The sequence below is a fragment of the Phyllobates terribilis genome, unplaced genomic scaffold (genome assembly GCF_046119375.1).
Source record: "Phyllobates terribilis strain yellow unplaced genomic scaffold, ASM4611937v1 Scaffold_602__1_contigs__length_984359, whole genome shotgun sequence".
Lineage (NCBI taxonomy): Eukaryota > Metazoa > Chordata > Amphibia > Anura > Dendrobatidae > Phyllobates > Phyllobates terribilis.
The window spans coordinates 903,452-921,900 of NW_027363362.1; the positions used below are offsets into that span (position 1 = coordinate 903,452).

Below are 18,449 nucleotides of genomic sequence, written 5' to 3' on the forward strand. Positions count from 1 at the left end.
CTCTTTAAACACAGCACCTTCACCCCCTGCTGTTCCCACCCGCCTCAACACCGTTGGAAGGGAGGAGAACCAATTAAGGCGGGGGGTGGGGTGGAACGAGCAGCTGTCTACCCTTAGCAGGAGGGCTCCTGATTACATACCTCTCCTGCTGCTGCTGCTGCTGGCTGTCCAGCAGCAGACTGAAGGTGGCTGCTGCTGTGCACAGGTATATAAAGGCTCAGAGCCTATTATGACACGCGCAGCCAGCGTTCCATTGCCACATTCCATCTACTGCAGGCAGGATACCTGGCTGGCTGAATGTCGCTGAGAAGCTCACAGAGACCGCCATAAGCAACAGTTTAACAGAATGCCACAGACTAATCAACCAAACTTTTTGGGTTGGGTTCTCTTTTATAGTCTGCAGGCATTAAATGAAAGAAGTCAGTGTTCCAGCAGAGGGAGACAACGTTTCAGAAAAGGCATTGTAGCAAACCAAAAAAGAAATTTTAAGCGCAGCAGAGTAACCAGCGCACATACCTGTTAGCTCAGGTGAGTTTAAAAGGCTGCTGTTGATAACAAGGGCATTTGCTAAATAGATGGTGTGTGTGCAACAATATACTGAAAGGTCAATTATATTGTGCAGCTTATCTCACCACCTGTAGTTATTTAGGTGAAAGCTCCAAAATGCTTGCCTAATATGTCTGTTTATCCAAAAGGAAGTAAAAAGGGAGAGCTAGAAAGATAGCATTGCATCACATTACATGGCAATGCAATGCACAGTTGCTGAAGTTGAACCAAAATGAGCTTGTAATCTGGCTTCTGCAACTTTGAACATGAAAAATCCAATGAGGAGAAGAAAAGCAAAGCCAAAGAGTCCATCCCAAAATCCGACAAACAAGCAAAATGAACAAAAAACATTGAATTCAATTCTTTCTGATTTTAGAAACTGCATTAAAGAAGGGGTGCACCGGTCCTGGAGATACTGCAATACCAGGTCAATGCGTGGAGTGGACAGAGCAAGCTCTTTTTCCATCTCCCTGTTCTAAAAATCCATTTAATATATGGTCCCCAGATAGGGGACGTATCAGATATTAAACTGATAAGAACAGATTTTTTTTTTTTTTTTTTTTTTTTTTACAAAACCATTCAGGTTTAAAACAATAATGCAGAATAAAAGGTTGTCTCCTCATCTGAAAAAAACAACCATTCCACAATCATTTATCGTTTAAAACTCATCATGATGGTTTCTTTTATTATCCAGTTAAATTGAAAAAATGCAATATACACATCAGAAAAAAACAAAATTACAGACTAATTATATGTTTCCATTTCCGGAATTTCCATACTCCCTCTGCATCCATCCCACCTTTCATATCACACTTATAATAGAAATATAACTTCTCAAGGACCATTTTAACACAATCATCCACCTCAAAACGCTCATTTTTAAACACATACAAGTTCCGGCAATTCCACAAAACCTCTTTCACACAAGCCAAAAACAGCCACAAAATCCTATCCTTTTCACGGTTTAACATGCATAACCCAAACATGACAATTTCAAAATTCAAACGTTTCACCCCAGTCAATTCCATACATAACCCACCCAATTTAGACCAAACATCCTTCGCAAACCTACATGACCATAGAACATGATGGACCTCTTCATTACACCCACACCGCTCTCTCGGACACCTTTCAGACACCGCCAACCCTTTCCTTTTTTGTACACTCCTCACAGGTAAAATCCCATGCAAAGACATCCAAACTAAATGTTTCTGTTTGTTAGACATATCATGTTTGACCAGCTTACACCAGACATCCTCCGCTTCAGCTGACCTTAACCCATTAATTTCACACATCCTATTATCCGCACACATCCTTTTCACCATGCTTTTATTCTTCAGAAAACTCACCATCTGAACTTTCTCAAGATGAAATTTTTTGATAAAACATTCCAATTGTAGGTACCAATAAGGGCATACATAAGCAGTAGGTTTACAGTTATCATAATTCATCCATTTTAACCGATGGAAGACGGAGCCTCCAAGGTATCTACACATACATGCAGCCTTGGATTGCTTTAATAAAAGTCCTGCAAAAAAACTAATACAATTCAGACCAATAAAAGTCTCGATGTTAGGGAATCCCAGGCCACCATTCCTTTTACACCTATGAAGAAATTCCCTCTTGGCCTTCTCTATATTACTGCCCCAAAGGAACACAAAAAAAAATCTATTAATCTTCTTCAAAACTCCAACAGGTGTGGGAAAAATCAAAGCTACATAAATAAGCATAGGGAGAATGATACTTTTAATGATTAAAATTTTCCCAGTAAAGGACAGATCACGCAGACGCCATAATTCCAATTTCCTTGCAATTTTACCACCCAGATCCTCCCAACTCTTGTCCCCTTTTAAACTCTCATCCAGACACACCCCCAACACTTTAATCCCCCCTTCCACACATTCCATATCTGCATCACACACTTTTTTACTACTAAAAAATCCCTTAACCTTACTTTTTTCCCAATTTATTTTGAAAGCAGAGGCCACACAAAAACATTGGACTAACCATTTAACCCTTGCGACATCACTCTCAGAATCACACAACACACACACATCATCCATATAACCAATCACTTTAATAGCCTTACCATCACAGCCAGGGATCAAAAACCCCTTTAAAACTGTATCCCTTCTAATAAGCTGGAGAAGAGGCTCCATCACACAAATAAACATGATTGGAGAAAGCGGGCATCCCTGCCTCACCCCTGACAATATTTCAAAAGACTCAGATAAAAAACCATTCACCTGCACCACACTTCTAGCACCCTCATACATTCCCATAATCAATCTAACCAAGCGCTCTGGAAAGCCCATCTTCAACAACACATTAAACAAAAACACATGAGCCACACAATCAAAGGCCTTTTCAAAGTCAAGCGCACATACAATCACACCTTTCTTTCTACTCTTACAATCCTCTAGCACATCCCTCACCAGACAAATGTTCTCTTGTATCCTCCGTTCAGGCACTGCACACACTTGTTCCTCCTCAATCACAGATGCTATCACTTCTCTCATACGACAAGCCAAAATTTTCGCAAAAATCTTATAATCAGCATTAAGCAGCGTAATTGGTCTCCAGTTGGCTAGCCTCTTTCTATCACCTTTTTTAAACAATAACACAACCAAACCTCCCTTCATACACTCAGGCATACTCACTCCGGCAAACAAGGATTTCATGACTTCAAACAGATCCTGAGAAACAACGTCCCAATATTTTGCATAAAAATCACATGGGATTCCATCCTGCCCAGGGGATTTGTTCTTCGGAGACTTGGAGATCACACCCAACAATTCTTTCTCTGTTAAATCATCCATCAAAGCCTGACTTTCACTTTCTGTAACAAAATTTCCAAGTACCTGCAAAAACTCATTCTCGTTCCCCAAATCACACTTTTTCTCCCCATACAAGCCTTTATAAAAATTAACCACTTCCTTGATCACTCCCTCACCATGTACCTCATCACCCTTATCATTCACTAACACATGCATATCCCGTTTACCACCACACATTTTCTTAAAAAAGAAGCGCGTACATTTCTCATTCTGTTCCCTAAACTTCACTCTCGACCGGAATATGATTTCCTTTCCTCGTCCAAACATCCAATCACCCATTTCGTTCTTCATTTTAACCAACTCACTTTTAACATCTATACCCATAGCTCTACATTCATGCAAAAAGGAAATCCTCCTATTTATTTGTGTATATAATAATCTCTTCTTTTTAGCCTTAATATAGCCAATTTTCCTGAAAAAATCCCTAATTCTAACCTTGACCCACACCCACCATTCCAAGATATTGCAAAAATCCCTTTTCCTCCTCACCCAACCATGGTATTTTTTTGAAAAACACCTGAAAACTTGCTTGTCATCCAGAACACTCACATTCATCCGCCACCTCCCTTAGCCATAGAAAAAACCATCCACCTCAAACACCCCAAGCAAACACTCATGATCAGAGAAGCAAACTTTCTCTTGGGAAAACTTAACACATTTAACTGCCGGTGAGGAAACAAAAAAATAGTCCAGTCTAGACTCGGCATGGCCATCATCTGAATGATATGTAAAAGGTCCCGGCTTCTCCGACACAGCATCCCTAAGGGAGAAGTCTTTAGTCATTTGGTTCCATAGATTACCTGTAACATCCACTTTAGATTGCCATGAACCTGCCCTTGCTTCTTTTGAAAAAATACAGTTAAAGTCACCAATAACAAAAACAGGCAACTTGCCATGCAAAAAAAAAGTCAATTTTTTGAAGAGTGATAAGCGCTCATTTTTATCCACATTTGCATATATGCAAATTAGTTTAAAGTCCCAACCAAGGTATGATAGAGTGATACAAGCACATCTTCCTTCCAGAATAATAGTTTTCTGTTTTAAGCGAATGTCTCTGTTTTGGATAAGGATTCCAATGCCATCATTTCTGTTAGTATTAGAAAAGGACCACACTGCCTCCCCATACAGCCACTCATTTTGTTTAGGAAATTTAGATAAACCACATTCTTGAACACATATAATGTCACAGCCCTTAGATGCCAAATAGTCCAGAACAGTGGCACGCTTTGTCGCTGATGCAAACATACGTACATTCTGGGAGATTATTTTCAGCCGCAGGACCATAGGTGTCAATGCAGGTTATGGAGACCGGAAAGACCAGAAAAGGAAATCAACATGTCTCAGGCCACCTCAGAAAATTCAAATAGGCTCTCCAAGCCTGCCACATCCTTTTCCTCTAAAAAACCTTCACTAGGTGATATGGGAGTGGCCTTATAAGGTTCATTCAAATGTGAGTCCTCCCCAGAGTCAGATAGGACGGAAAAAGGGTTGTGAGACTCAAAAGACTCAAATTTCTTTTTTCGTAACCTCTTTACAGTTTTACCAGTCTTCTTCTGTTTGGCCAAGGCTTTACAAACGATGGCAGCATTTTCAGCTGAAGGCATCCTGGCAGCCTCTATTTCCTCTGGAGAAACTGACCACTGTATGTCAACGGAACTTGGGGCAGACATCTCCTCAGAGCTTTCCACCTCCTCAATTACCTCACTGAGAGCCGTCTCAGCCCCTGACCCAGAAGGCAACTCTACAGGTGGTGCCACACCCACGTCAGGCTGCACCTGGTCTCCAAGATTTCCCTCTACAGTGATATCATGCACCTCAGCCACAGTGGGAATAAAATCCACCACTTCCTCCACCATTGTAGTAGTTTCAGGAACAACAGGAGGGATTTCAGTAGGGCCCTCCTGTGCCTGAGGAGCCCCCTGTCTCTCCCCCCATGTCCTACGTCTCTCAGTATTAAGACGCGCCAAAAAAACCTGACGGCTAACATTAGGACATGATCTACAAGTGTGGCCATTTTCACCACATAAGTCACACATTGCAGGATAGGGACATTCAAAGGCTTCATGCCCTGATTTTTTACAATTCCTACAAGTTACATCAGAGGTACATTCCGCAGCTATATGGCCATAACAAAAACATTTCCTACAAAAAGAGGGCTGACCAGGATAATGTAGGAATCCTCTATTTCCTCCAATGGAGAAATTTGCAGGTGGGTGCATGGTTCCACCAATACCCTCAGGGTCAGATTTGAAACGAGCCCAAAATTTCACATTCCCATTGAAAACAGCAAAACTATTCTTTTGCATGATTCCCCCCCTTATTACTGAGCAATACCGTGATAAGAAAGCTCTAATCAAAGGGATCTCCACAAACGGGTTATACATGTGTACAGTAATGGGCCTTTCAATATTAGAAAACAAAGGCTTAGGGATTATAAATTGTAAATACTCATGATGTCTTTTCTCTTTTAAACGCTGAAAGAAAGTCAAACAGTCTGCTTCCAAGTAGAAAGAAATGTCATAATTACCAGCTTTAGGAAACTCCTGGATACAAAAAATCTTCTCCAGTTTAAATCCCGTCAATTCCATCACAATATTCCGGACAATAAATTCCAAGCCGATGTTATGTCTGTGGTCCTCAATAACCTCCAATCGCACGGTATTCTTTACAGCCGCCATTGTAATGCCCAAGGCACGGATCGCTTTCTCCACCACACGAGCCGAAAATACGCACCCCTCAGCCCAGACCGAGACAAACACCCCGATCTGAGCCAAAAGGCCGAGAAGCGATAACCAGAATTGGTTTCAAACTACGGAGCCACCCAAGGATCCTGAAAAGTCCATTTGTGGAGATGAGCTCCTGGACTCCCGTTAAGAAGACATGTTGTCAACCTCTAGATCCCTTACATGCCTGCACTTTTCGGCTTGCTGCTGCTGCAATCCACGCGTTTTAGATCTGCATAACTCCACCTCTTTAAACACAGCACCTTCACCCCCTGCTGTTCCCACCCGCCTCAACACCGTTGGAAGGGAGGAGAACCAATTAAGGCGGGGGGTGGGGTGGAACGAGCAGCTGTCTACCCTTAGCAGGAGGGCTCCTGATTACATACCTCTCCTGCTGCTGCTGCTGGCTGTCCAGCAGCAGACTGAAGGTGGCTGCTGCTGTGCACAGGTATATAAAGGCTCAGAGCCTAATATGACACGCGCAGCCAGCGTTCCATTGCCACATTCCATCTACTGCAGGCAGGATACCTGGCTGGCTGAATGTCGCTGAGAAGCTCACAGAGACCGCCATAAGCAACAGTTTAACAGAATGCCACAGACTAATCAACCAAACTTTTTGGGTTGGGTTCTCTTTTATAGTCTGCAGGCATTAAATGAAAGAAGTCAGTGTTCCAGCAGAGGGAGACAACGTTTCAGAAAAGGCATTGTAGCAAACCAAAAAAGAAATTTTAAGCGCAGCAGAGTAAACAGTGCACATACCTGTTAGCTCAGGTGAGTTTAAAAGGCTGCTGTTGATAACAAGGGCATTTGCTAAATAGATGGTGTGTGTGCAACAATATACTGAAAGGTCAATTATATTGTGCAGCTTATCTCACCACCTGTAGTTATTTAGGTAAAAGCTCCAAAATGCTTGCCTAATATGTCTGTTTATCCAAAAGGAAGTAAAAAGGGAGAGCTAGAAAGATAGCATTGCATCACATTACATGGCAATGCAATGCACAGTTGCTGAAGTTGAACCAAAATGAGCTTGTAATCTGGCTTCTGCAACTTTGAACATGAAAAATCCAATGAGGAGAAGAAAAGCAAAGCCAAAGAGTCCATCCCAAAATCCGACAAACAAGCAAAATGAACAAAAAACATTGAATTCAATTCTTTATGATTTTAGAAACTGCATTAAAGAAGGGGTGCACCGGTCCTGGAGATACTGCAATACCAGGTCAATGCGTGGAGTGGACAGAGCAAGCTCTTTTTCCATCTCCCTGTTCTAAAAATCCATTTAATATATGGTCCCCAGATAGGGGACGTATCAGATATTAAACTGATAAGAACAGATACTACACTTGATCTTAGCCAAAAGGCCGAGAAGCGATAACCAGAATTGGTTTCAAACTACGGAGCCACCCAAGGATCCTGAAAAGTCCATTTGTGGAGATGAGCTCCTGGACTCCCGTTAAGAAGACATGTTGTCAACCTCTAGATCCCTTACATGCCTGCACTTTTCGGCTTGCTGCTGCTGCAATCCACGCGTTTTAGATCTGCATAACTCCACCTCTTTAAACACAGCACCTTCACCCCCTGCTGTTCCCACCCGCCTCAACACCGTTGGAAGGGAGGAGAACCAATTAAGGCGGGGGGTGGGGTGGAACGAGCAGCTGTCTACCCTTAGCAGGAGGGCTCCTGATTACATACCTCTCCTGCTGCTGCCGCTGCTGGCTGTCCAGCAGCAGACTGAAGGTGGCTGCTGCTGTGCACAGGTATATAAAGGCTCAGAGCCTATTATGACACGCGCAGCCAGCGTTCCATTGCCACATTCCATCTACTGCAGGCAGGATACCTGGCTGGCTGAATGTCGCTGAGAAGCTCACAGAGACCGCCATAAGCAACAGTTTAACAGAATGCCACAGACTAATCAACCAAACTTTTTGGGTTGGGTTCTCTTTTATAGTCTGCAGGCATTAAATGAAAGAAGTCAGTGTTCCAGCAGAGGGAGACAACGTTTCAGAAAAGGCATTGTAGCAAACCAAAAAAGAAATTTTAAGCGCAGCAGAGTAACCAGCGCACATACCTGTTAGCTCAGGTGAGTTTAAAAGGCTGCTGTTGATAACAAGGGCATTTGCTAAATAGATGGTGTGTGTGCAACAATATACTGAAAGGTCAATTATATTGTGCAGCTTATCTCACCACCTGTAGTTATTTAGGTGAAAGCTCCAAAATGCTTGCCTAATATGTCTGTTTATCCAAAAGGAAGTAAAAAGGGAGAGCTAGAAAGATAGCATTGCATCACATTACATGGCAATGCAATGCACAGTTGCTGAAGTTGAACCAAAATGAGCTTGTAATCTGGCTTCTGCAACTTTGAACATGAAAAATCCAATGAGGAGAAGAAAAGCAAAGCCAAAGAGTCCATCCCAAAATCCGACAAACAAGCAAAATGAACAAAAAACATTGAATTCAATTCTTTCTGATTTTAGAAACTGCATTAAAGAAGGGGTGCACCGGTCCTGGAGATACTGCAATACCAGGTCAATGCGTGGAGTGGACAGAGCAAGCTCTTTTTCCATCTCCCTGTTCTAAAAATCCATTTAATATATGGTCCCCAGATAGGGGACGTATCAGATATTAAACTGATAAGAACAGATACTACACTTGATCTTAGCCAAAAGGCCGAGAAGCGATAACCAGAATTGGTTTCAAACTACGGAGCCACCCAAGGATCCTGAAAAGTCCATTTGTGGAGATGAGCTCCTGGACTCCCGTTAAGAAGACATGTTGTCAACCTCTAGATCCCTTACATGCCTGCACTTTTCGGCTTGCTGCTGCTGCAATCCACGCGTTTTAGATCTGCATAACTCCACCTCTTTAAACACAGCACCTTCACCCCCTGCTGTTCCCACCCGCCTCAACACCGTTGGAAGGGAGGAGAACCAATTAAGGCGGGGGGTGGGGTGGAACGAGCAGCTGTCTACCCTTAGCAGGAGGGCTCCTGATTACATACCTCTCCTGCTGCTGCTGCTGCTGCTGGCTGTCCAGCAGCAGACTGAAGGTGGCTGCTGCTGTGCACAGGTATATAAAGGCTCAGAGCCTATTATGACACGCGCAGCCAGCGTTCCATTGCCACATTCCATCTACTGCAGGCAGGATACCTGGCTGGCTGAATGTCGCTGAGAAGCTCACAGAGACCGCCATAAGCAACAGTTTAACAGAATGCCACAGACTAATCAACCAAACTTTTTGGGTTGGGTTCTCTTTTATAGTCTGCAGGCATTAAATGAAAGAAGTCAGTGTTCCAGCAGAGGGAGACAACGTTTCAGAAAAGGCATTGTAGCAAACCAAAAAAGAAATTTTAAGCGCAGCAGAGTAACCAGCGCACATACCTGTTAGCTCAGGTGAGTTTAAAAGGCTGCTGTTGATAACAAGGGCATTTGCTAAATAGATGGTGTGTGTGCAACAATATACTGAAAGGTCAATTATATTGTGCAGCTTATCTCACCACCTGTAGTTATTTAGGTGAAAGCTCCAAAATGCTTGCCTAATATGTCTGTTTATCCAAAAGGAAGTAAAAAGGGAGAGCTAGAAAGATAGCATTGCATCACATTACATGGCAATGCAATGCACAGTTGCTGAAGTTGAACCAAAATGAGCTTGTAATCTGGCTTCTGCAACTTTGAACATGAAAAATCCAATGAGGAGAAGAAAAGCAAAGCCAAAGAGTCCATCCCAAAATCCGACAAACAAGCAAAATGAACAAAAAACATTGAATTCAATTCTTTCTGATTTTAGAAACTGCATTAAAGAAGGGGTGCACCGGTCCTGGAGATACTGCAATACCAGGTCAATGCGTGGAGTGGACAGAGCAAGCTCTTTTTCCATCTCCCTGTTCTAAAAATCCATTTAATATATGGTCCCCAGATAGGGGACGTATCAGATATTAAACTGATAAGAACAGATACTACACTTGATCTTAGCCAAAAGGCCGAGAAGCGATAACCAGAATTGGTTTCAAACTACGGAGCCACCCAAGGATCCTGAAAAGTCCATTTGTGGAGATGAGCTCCTGGACTCCCGTTAAGAAGACATGTTGTCAACCTCTAGATCCCTTACATGCCTGCACTTTTCGGCTTGCTGCTGCTGCAATCCACGCGTTTTAGATCTGCATAACTCCACCTCTTTAAACACAGCACCTTCACCCCCTGCTGTTCCCACCCGCCTCAACACCGTTGGAAGGGAGGAGAACCAATTAAGGCGGGGGGTGGGGTGGAACGAGCAGCTGTCTACCCTTAGCAGGAGGGCTCCTGATTACATACCTCTCCTGCTGCTGCTGCTGCTGGCTGTCCAGCAGCAGACTGAAGGTGGCTGCTGCTGTGCACAGGTATATAAAGGCTCAGAGCCTATTATGACACGCGCAGCCAGCGTTCCATTGCCACATTCCATCTACTGCAGGCAGGATACCTGGCTGGCTGAATGTCGCTGAGAAGCTCACAGAGACCGCCATAAGCAACAGTTTAACAGAATGCCACAGACTAATCAACCAAACTTTTTGGGTTGGGTTCTCTTTTATAGTCTGCAGGCATTAAATGAAAGAAGTCAGTGTTCCAGCAGAGGGAGACAACGTTTCAGAAAAGGCATTGTAGCAAACCAAAAAATAAATTTTAAGCGCAGCAGAGTAACCAGCGCACATACCTGTTAGCTCAGGTGAGTTTAAAAGGCTGCTGTTGATAACAAGGGCATTTGCTAAATAGATGGTGTGTGTGCAACAATATACTGAAAGGTCAATTATATTGTGCAGCTTATCTCACCACCTGTAGTTATTTAGGTGAAAGCTCCAAAATGCTTGCCTAATATGTCTGTTTATCCAAAAGGAAGTAAAAAGGGAGAGCTAGAAAGATAGCATTGCATCACATTACATGGCAATGCAATGCACAGTTGCTGAAGTTGAACCAAAATGAGCTTGTAATCTGGCTTCTGCAACTTTGAACATGAAAAATCCAATGAGGAGAAGAAAAGCAAAGCCAAAGAGTCCATCCCAAAATCCGACAAACAAGCAAAATGAACAAAAAACATTGAATTCAATTCTTTCTGATTTTAGAAACTGCATTAAAGAAGGGGTGCACCGGTCCTGGAGATACTGCAATACCAGGTCAATGCGTGGAGTGGACAGAGCAAGCTCTTTTTCCATCTCCCTGTTCTAAAAATCCATTTAATATATGGTCCCCAGATAGGGGACGTATCAGATATTAAACTGATAAGAACAGATACTACACTTGATCTTAGCCAAAAGGCCGAGAAGCGATAACCAGAATTGGTTTCAAACTACGGAGCCACCCAAGGATCCTGAAAAGTCCATTTGTGGAGATGAGCTCCTGGACTCCCGTTAAGAAGACATGTTGTCAACCTCTAGATCCCTTACATGCCTGCACTTTTCGGCTTGCTGCTGCTGCAATCCACGCGTTTTAGATCTGCATAACTCCACCTCTTTAAACACAGCACCTTCACCCCCTGCTGTTCCCACCCGCCTCAACACCGTTGGAAGGGAGGAGAACCAATTAAGGCGGGGGGTGGGGTGGAACGAGCAGCTGTCTACCCTTACCAGGAGGGCTCCTGATTACATACCTCTCCTGCTGCTGCTGCTGCTGGCTGTCCAGCAGCAGACTGAAGGTGGCTGCTGCTGTGCACAGGTATATAAAGGCTCAGAGCCTATTATGACACGCGCAGCCAGCGTTCCATTGCCACATTCCATCTACTGCAGGCAGGATACCTGGCTGGCTGAATGTCGCTGAGAAGCTCACAGAGACCGCCATAAGCAACAGTTTAACAGAATGCCACAGACTAATCAACCAAACTTTTTGGGTTGGGTTCTCTTTTATAGTCTGCAGGCATTAAATGAAAGAAGTCAGTGTTCCAGCAGAGGGAGACAACGTTTCAGAAAAGGCATTGTAGCAAACCAAAAAATAAATTTTAAGCGCAGCAGAGTAACCAGCGCACATACCTGTTAGCTCAGGTGAGTTTAAAAGGCTGCTGTTGATAACAAGGGCATTTGCTAAATAGATGGTGTGTGTGCAACAATATACTGAAAGGTCAATTATATTGTGCAGCTTATCTCACCACCTGTAGTTATTTAGGTGAAAGCTCCAAAATGCTTGCCTAATATGTCTGTTTATCCAAAAGGAAGTAAAAAGGGAGAGCTAGAAAGATAGCATTGCATCACATTACATGGCAATGCAATGCACAGTTGCTGAAGTTGAACCAAAATGAGCTTGTAATCTGGCTTCTGCAACTTTGAACATGAAAAATCCAATGAGGAGAAGAAAAGCAAAGCCAAAGAGTCCATCCCAAAATCCGACAAACAAGCAAAATGAACAAAAAACATTGAATTCAATTCTTTCTGATTTTAGAAACTGCATTAAAGAAGGGGTGCACCGGTCCTGGAGATACTGCAATACCAGGTCAATGCGTGGAGTGGACAGAGCAAGCTCTTTTTCCATCTCCCTGTTCTAAAAATCCATTTAATATATGGTCCCCAGATAGGGGACGTATCAGATATTAAACTGATAAGAACAGATACTACACTTGATCTTAGCCAAAAGGCCGAGAAGCGATAACCAGAATTGGTTTCAAACTACGGAGCCACCCAAGGATCCTGAAAAGTCCATTTGTGGAGATGAGCTCCTGGACTCCCGTTAAGAAGACATGTTGTCAACCTCTAGATCCCTTACATGCCTGCACTTTTCGGCTTGCTGCTGCTGCAATCCACGCGTTTTAGATCTGCATAACTCCACCTCTTTAAACACAGCACCTTCACCCCCTGCTGTTCCCACCCGCCTCAACACCGTTGGAAGGGAGGAGAACCAATTAAGGCGGGGGGTGGGGTGGAACGAGCAGCTGTCTACCCTTACCAGGAGGGCTCCTGATTACATACCTCTCCTGCTGCTGCTGCTGCTGGCTGTCCAGCAGCAGACTGAAGGTGGCTGCTGCTGTGCACAGGTATATAAAGGCTCAGAGCCTATTATGACACGCGCAGCCAGCGTTCCATTGCCACATTCCATCTACTGCAGGCAGGATACCTGGCTGGCTGAATGTCGCTGAGAAGCTCACAGAGACCGCCATAAGCAACAGTTTAACAGAATGCCACAGACTAATCAACCAAACTTTTTGGGTTGGGTTCTCTTTTATAGTCTGCAGGCATTAAATGAAAGAAGTCAGTGTTCCAGCAGAGGGAGACAACGTTTCAGAAAAGGCATTGTAGCAAACCAAAAAAGAAATTTTAAGCGCAGCAGAGTAACCAGCGCACATACCTGTTAGCTCAGGTGAGTTTAAAAGGCTGCTGTTGATAACAAGGGCATTTGCTAAATAGATGGTGTGTGTGCAACAATATACTGAAAGGTCAATTATATTGTGCAGCTTATCTCACCACCTGTAGTTATTTAGGTGAAAGCTCCAAAATGCTTGCCTAATATGTCTGTTTATCCAAAAGGAAGTAAAAAGGGAGAGCTAGAAAGATAGCATTGCATCACATTACATGGCAATGCAATGCACAGTTGCTGAAGTTGAACCAAAATGAGCTTGTAATCTGGCTTCTGCAACTTTGAACATGAAAAATCCAATGAGGAGAAGAAAAGCAAAGCCAAAGAGTCCATCCCAAAATCCGACAAACAAGCAAAATGAACAAAAAACATTGAATTCAATTCTTTCTGATTTTAGAAACTGCATTAAAGAAGGGGTGCACCGGTCCTGGAGATACTGCAATACCAGGTCAATGCGTGGAGTGGACAGAGCAAGCTCTTTTTCCGTCTCCCTGTTCTAAAAATCCATTTAATATATGGTCCCCAGATAGGGGACGTATCAGATATTAAACTGATAAGAACAGATACTACACTTGATCTTAGCCAAAAGGCCGAGAAGCGATAACCAGAATTGGTTTCAAACTACGGAGCCACCCAAGGATCCTGAAAAGTCCATTTGTGGAGATGAGCTCCTGGACTCCCGTTAAGAAGACATGTTGTCAACCTCTAGATCCCTTACATGCCTGCACTTTTCGGCTTGCTGCTGCTGCAATCCACGCGTTTTAGATCTGCATAACTCCACCTCTTTAAACACAGCACTTTCACCCCCTGCTGTTCCCACCCGCCTCAACACCGTTGGAAGGGAGGAGAACCAATTAAGGCGGGGGGTGGGGTGGAACGAGCAGCTGTCTACCCTTAGCAGGAGGGCTCCTGATTACATACCTCTCCTGCTGCTGCTGCTGCTGGCTGTCCAGCAGCAGACTGAAGGTGGCTGCTGCTGTGCACAGGTATATAAAGGCTCAGAGCCTATTATGACACGCGCAGCCAGCGTTCCATTGCCACATTCCATCTACTGCAGGCAGGATACCTGGCTGGCTGAATGTCGCTGAGAAGCTCACAGAGACCGCCATAAGCAACAGTTTAACAGAATGCCACAGACTAATCAACCAAACTTTTTGGGTTGGGTTCTCTTTTATAGTCTGCAGGCATTAAATGAAAGAAGTCAGTGTTCCAGCAGAGGGAGACAACGTTTCAGAAAAGGCATTGTAGCAAACCAAAAAAGAAATTTTAAGCACAGCAGAGTAACCAGCGCACATACCTGTTAGCTCAGGTGAGTTTAAAAGGCTGCTGTTGATAACAAGGGCATTTGCTAAATAGATGGTGTGTGTGCAACAATATACTGAAAGGTCAATTATATTGTGCAGCTTATCTCACCACCTGTAGTTATTTAGGTGAAAGCTCCAAAATGCTTGCCTAATATGTCTGTTTATCCAAAAGGAAGTAAAAAGGGAGAGCTAGAAAGATAGCATTGCATCACATTACATGGCAATGCAATGCACAGTTACTGAAGTTGAACCAAAATGAGCTTGTAATCTGGCTTCTGCAACTTTGAACATGAAAAATCCAATGAGGAGAAGAAAAGCAAAGCCAAAGAGTCCATCCCAAAATCCGACAAACAAGCAAAATGAACAAAAAACATTGAATTCAATTCTTTCTGATTTTAGAAACTGCATTAAAGAAGGGGTGCACCGGTCCTGGAGATACTGCAATACCAGGTCAATGTGTGGAGTGGACAGAGCAAGCTCTTTTTCCATCTCCCTGTTCTAAAAATCCATTTAATATATGGTCCCCAGATAGGGGACGTATCAGATATTAAACTGATAAGAACAGATACTACACTTGATCTTAGCCAAAAGGCCGAGAAGCGATAATCAGAATTGGTTTCAAACTACGGAGCCACCCAAGGATCCTGAAAAGTCCATTTGTGGAGATGAGCTCCTGGACTCCCGTTAAGAAGACATGTTGTCAACCTCTAGATCCCTTACATGCCTGCACTTTTCGGCTTGCTGCTGCTGCAATCCACGCGTTTTAGATCTGCATAACTCCACCTCTTTAAACACAGCACCTTCACCCCCTGCTGTTCCCACCCGCCTCAACACCGTTGGAAGGGAGGAGAACCAATTAAGGCGGGGGGTGGGGTGGAACGAGCAGCTGTCTACCCTTAGCAGGAGGGCTCCTGATTACATACCTCTCCTGCTGCTGCTGCTGCTGGCTGTCCAGCAGCAGACTGAAGGTGGCTGCTGCTGTGCACAGGTATATAAAGCCTCAGAGCCTATTATGACACGCGCAGCCAGCGTTCCATTGCCACATTCCATCTACTGCAGGCAGGATACCTGGCTGGCTGAATGTCGCTGAGAAGCTCACAGAGACCGCCATAAGCAACAGTTTAACAGAATGCCACAGACTAATCAACCAAACTTTTTGGGTTGGGTTCTCTTTTATAGTCTGCAAGCATTAAATGAAAGAAGTCAGTGTTCCAGCAGAGGGAGACAACGTTTCAGAAAAGGCATTGTAGCAAACCAAAAAAGAAATTTTAAGCGCAGCAGAGTAACCAGCGCACATACCTGTTAGCTCAGGTGAGTTTAAAAGGCTGCTGTTGATAACAAGGGCATTTGCTAAATAGATGGTGTGTGTGCAACAATATACTGAAAGGTCAATTATATTGTGCAGCTTATCTCACCACCTGTAGTTATTTAGGTGAAAGCTCCAAAATGCTTGCCTAATATGTCTGTTTATCCAAAAGGAAGTAAAAAGGGAGAGCTAGAAAGATAGCATTACATTACATTACATGGCAATGCAATGCACAGTTGCTGAAGTTGAACCAAAATGAGCTTGTAATCTGGCTTCTGCAACTTTGAACATGAAAAATCCAATGAGGAGAAGAAAAGCAAAGCCAAAGAGTCCATCCCAAAATCCGACAAACAAGCAAAATGAACAAAAAACATTGAATTCAATTCTTTCTGATTTTAGAAACTGCACTAAAGAAGGGGTGCACCGGTCCTGGAGATACTGCAATACCAGGTCAATGCGTGGAGTGGACAGAGCAAGCTCTTTTTCCATCTCCCTGTTCTAAAAATCCATTTAATATATGGTCCCCAGATAGGGGACGTATCAGATATTAAACTGATAAGAACAGATTTTTTTTTTTTTTTTTTTTTAAACCATTCAGTTTAGTTTTTTAGCAAACAGTATGAATTTCTCCAAAATTTGCTACTTAAAACTTCTCATCATCATGGTTCTATTTATTTAGCAGTAGTATAAGACGAAATATAATCACAAGGGAACATCCTTTACGTAACACAAATGCAGAAACTTCAAGGAATCACAAAGAAAAAAAATCACTGGTATTTGATAAGGTAATGCCACTTTTTAAATTTCCAAATCCCTTCGGCATCTGTGCCACCACCGCCTCTGCTGTCCAACTTATATATCAGGTATAGTCTTGAAAGAATAAGTCTAACACATTCATTCACTGATAAAGATTTCCTCTTGAAAAGTCCAAGGTTCCTTGCATCCCACAAACTCTCCATCACACAAGCCATTATCAACCATAAAATTCTATCTTTAGACCGACTACACGCACCAATTCCAAACATCGCCACACGCCAATCCACAAAATTCACGCCTGCTAAACCCTTACACAATCCACCTACACACTTCCACACACTGTACGCGTACTCACAATCCCACATAACATGCCTGACAGTCTCACAACCACCACATCCCACTCTCGGACACACATCTGTTCTTATCAACTCTCTTTTCTTCTGCATTTCTCTCACAGGTAAAATATTATGTAAAGTCATCCACACCACATCCTTCTGTTTGTTTGACATCCCATACGTATCTAACTTCTTCCATGCATCTGAAACCTCATTCCCTCTCAGCCCAACAATATTACACTCTACCTCATTTGCACTCATTCTTTTCACCACATTCTTGGTCATTCTAAAATCATTCATTCCCACACTCAACAAATCATGCTTTCTCACAAATTTCTCAATCACCTCATACCAAACAGGACACTTAAAGGCCACAGGCACACTCGCATCTCTCTTCCTCCAGCATAACCCATACAACATCCATCCAGCAGAATAATTAGCCATAAAAGCACCTTTATTGCCTTTACCCAGCAAAATAACCACAGTCTTAATATAATTAAGGCCTAAAAAAACTTCAATATTGGGAAAGGCCAGCCCACCATGCTGACAAGCCTTAAAAAGGCTCTCCCGCTTCAACTTCTCCATCTTACTACACCACAGGAATGTGAATACCAACTTCTCTATTCTCTTAATTTTCCTGTAAGGAGAAGGAAAAACAGTCGCCACATAAAGCAGGATAGGGAGAATCACTGCTTTGATAATTAACACCTTACCACGCAGAGTCAATTCTCTCATTCGCCAAAAATTCAATTTACGTTCAACCCGCATACCACACTCTTCCCAACTTTCATTCCCTTTTAAGTCATCATTAAATAATACGCCCAAAATCTTGATTGCACCCTCTTCACACTTTACACCATCCATACGAATACTACTATCTCCAAAACATTTAAAACTACATTTATTCCAATTTACCCTAAAACCAGACGCACCAACAAAAAAATCCAAAAGCAATTTAATTCTACTCAAAGAAGCCATACTTTCACTCACAACCACAACATCATCCATATAACCTAAACCTTTCACATGCTTACCACCACTACCAGGCACCAACAAACCTCTCATCATTTTATCCCGTCTAATCAAACATAACAATGGTTCTATTACACATACAAATAAGACGGGGGACATAGGACACCCCTGCCTTACTCCTGACCTAATATTCACTTTGTCACACAGCCACCCATTAACCAAGAACTCACTTGACACACAATCATACAATGATTTTACACAATTCACAAATTCTCTAGGAAACCCCATTCTTTCCAGTACTTTAAACAAAAACACATGCGAAACCCTGTCAAACGCCTTCTCAAAATCAATAGCTAAAGTCATACATTT

At 43.0% G+C, this 18,449-nt stretch overlaps 7 non-coding genes and 2 pseudogenes across 7 annotated transcripts; all 9 read right to left on the reverse strand.

The window, feature by feature from the left end:
• Positions 1 to 936: 936 nt before the first annotated feature.
• On the reverse strand, positions 937 to 1,144 carry LOC141233673 (U2 spliceosomal RNA; annotated as a pseudogene).
• A 6,141-nt stretch (positions 1,145 to 7,285) lies between these two features.
• On the reverse strand, positions 7,286 to 7,476 carry LOC141233568 (U2 spliceosomal RNA). Its single transcript, XR_012299642.1, has one exon. It is a non-coding gene; the product is annotated as a U2 spliceosomal RNA (small nuclear RNA).
• Positions 7,477 to 8,591: 1,115 nt separating this feature from the next.
• On the reverse strand, positions 8,592 to 8,782 carry LOC141233569 (U2 spliceosomal RNA). Its single transcript, XR_012299643.1, has one exon. It is a non-coding gene; the product is annotated as a U2 spliceosomal RNA (small nuclear RNA).
• A 1,118-nt stretch (positions 8,783 to 9,900) lies between these two features.
• Positions 9,901 to 10,091, reverse strand: LOC141233570 (U2 spliceosomal RNA). Its single transcript, XR_012299644.1, has one exon. It is a non-coding gene; the product is annotated as a U2 spliceosomal RNA (small nuclear RNA).
• Positions 10,092 to 11,206: 1,115 nt separating this feature from the next.
• Positions 11,207 to 11,397, reverse strand: LOC141233571 (U2 spliceosomal RNA). Its single transcript, XR_012299645.1, has one exon. It is a non-coding gene; the product is annotated as a U2 spliceosomal RNA (small nuclear RNA).
• A 1,115-nt stretch (positions 11,398 to 12,512) lies between these two features.
• LOC141233573 (U2 spliceosomal RNA) lies at positions 12,513 to 12,703 on the reverse strand. Its single transcript, XR_012299647.1, has one exon. It is a non-coding gene; the product is annotated as a U2 spliceosomal RNA (small nuclear RNA).
• Positions 12,704 to 13,818: 1,115 nt separating this feature from the next.
• Positions 13,819 to 14,009, reverse strand: LOC141233603 (U2 spliceosomal RNA). The gene has a single exon (XR_012299676.1). It is a non-coding gene; the product is annotated as a U2 spliceosomal RNA (small nuclear RNA).
• Positions 14,010 to 15,124: 1,115 nt separating this feature from the next.
• On the reverse strand, positions 15,125 to 15,315 carry LOC141233620 (U2 spliceosomal RNA). Its single transcript, XR_012299693.1, has one exon. It is a non-coding gene; the product is annotated as a U2 spliceosomal RNA (small nuclear RNA).
• A 1,115-nt stretch (positions 15,316 to 16,430) lies between these two features.
• LOC141233681 (U2 spliceosomal RNA) lies at positions 16,431 to 16,638 on the reverse strand (annotated as a pseudogene).
• Positions 16,639 to 18,449: the final 1,811 nt, after the last annotated feature.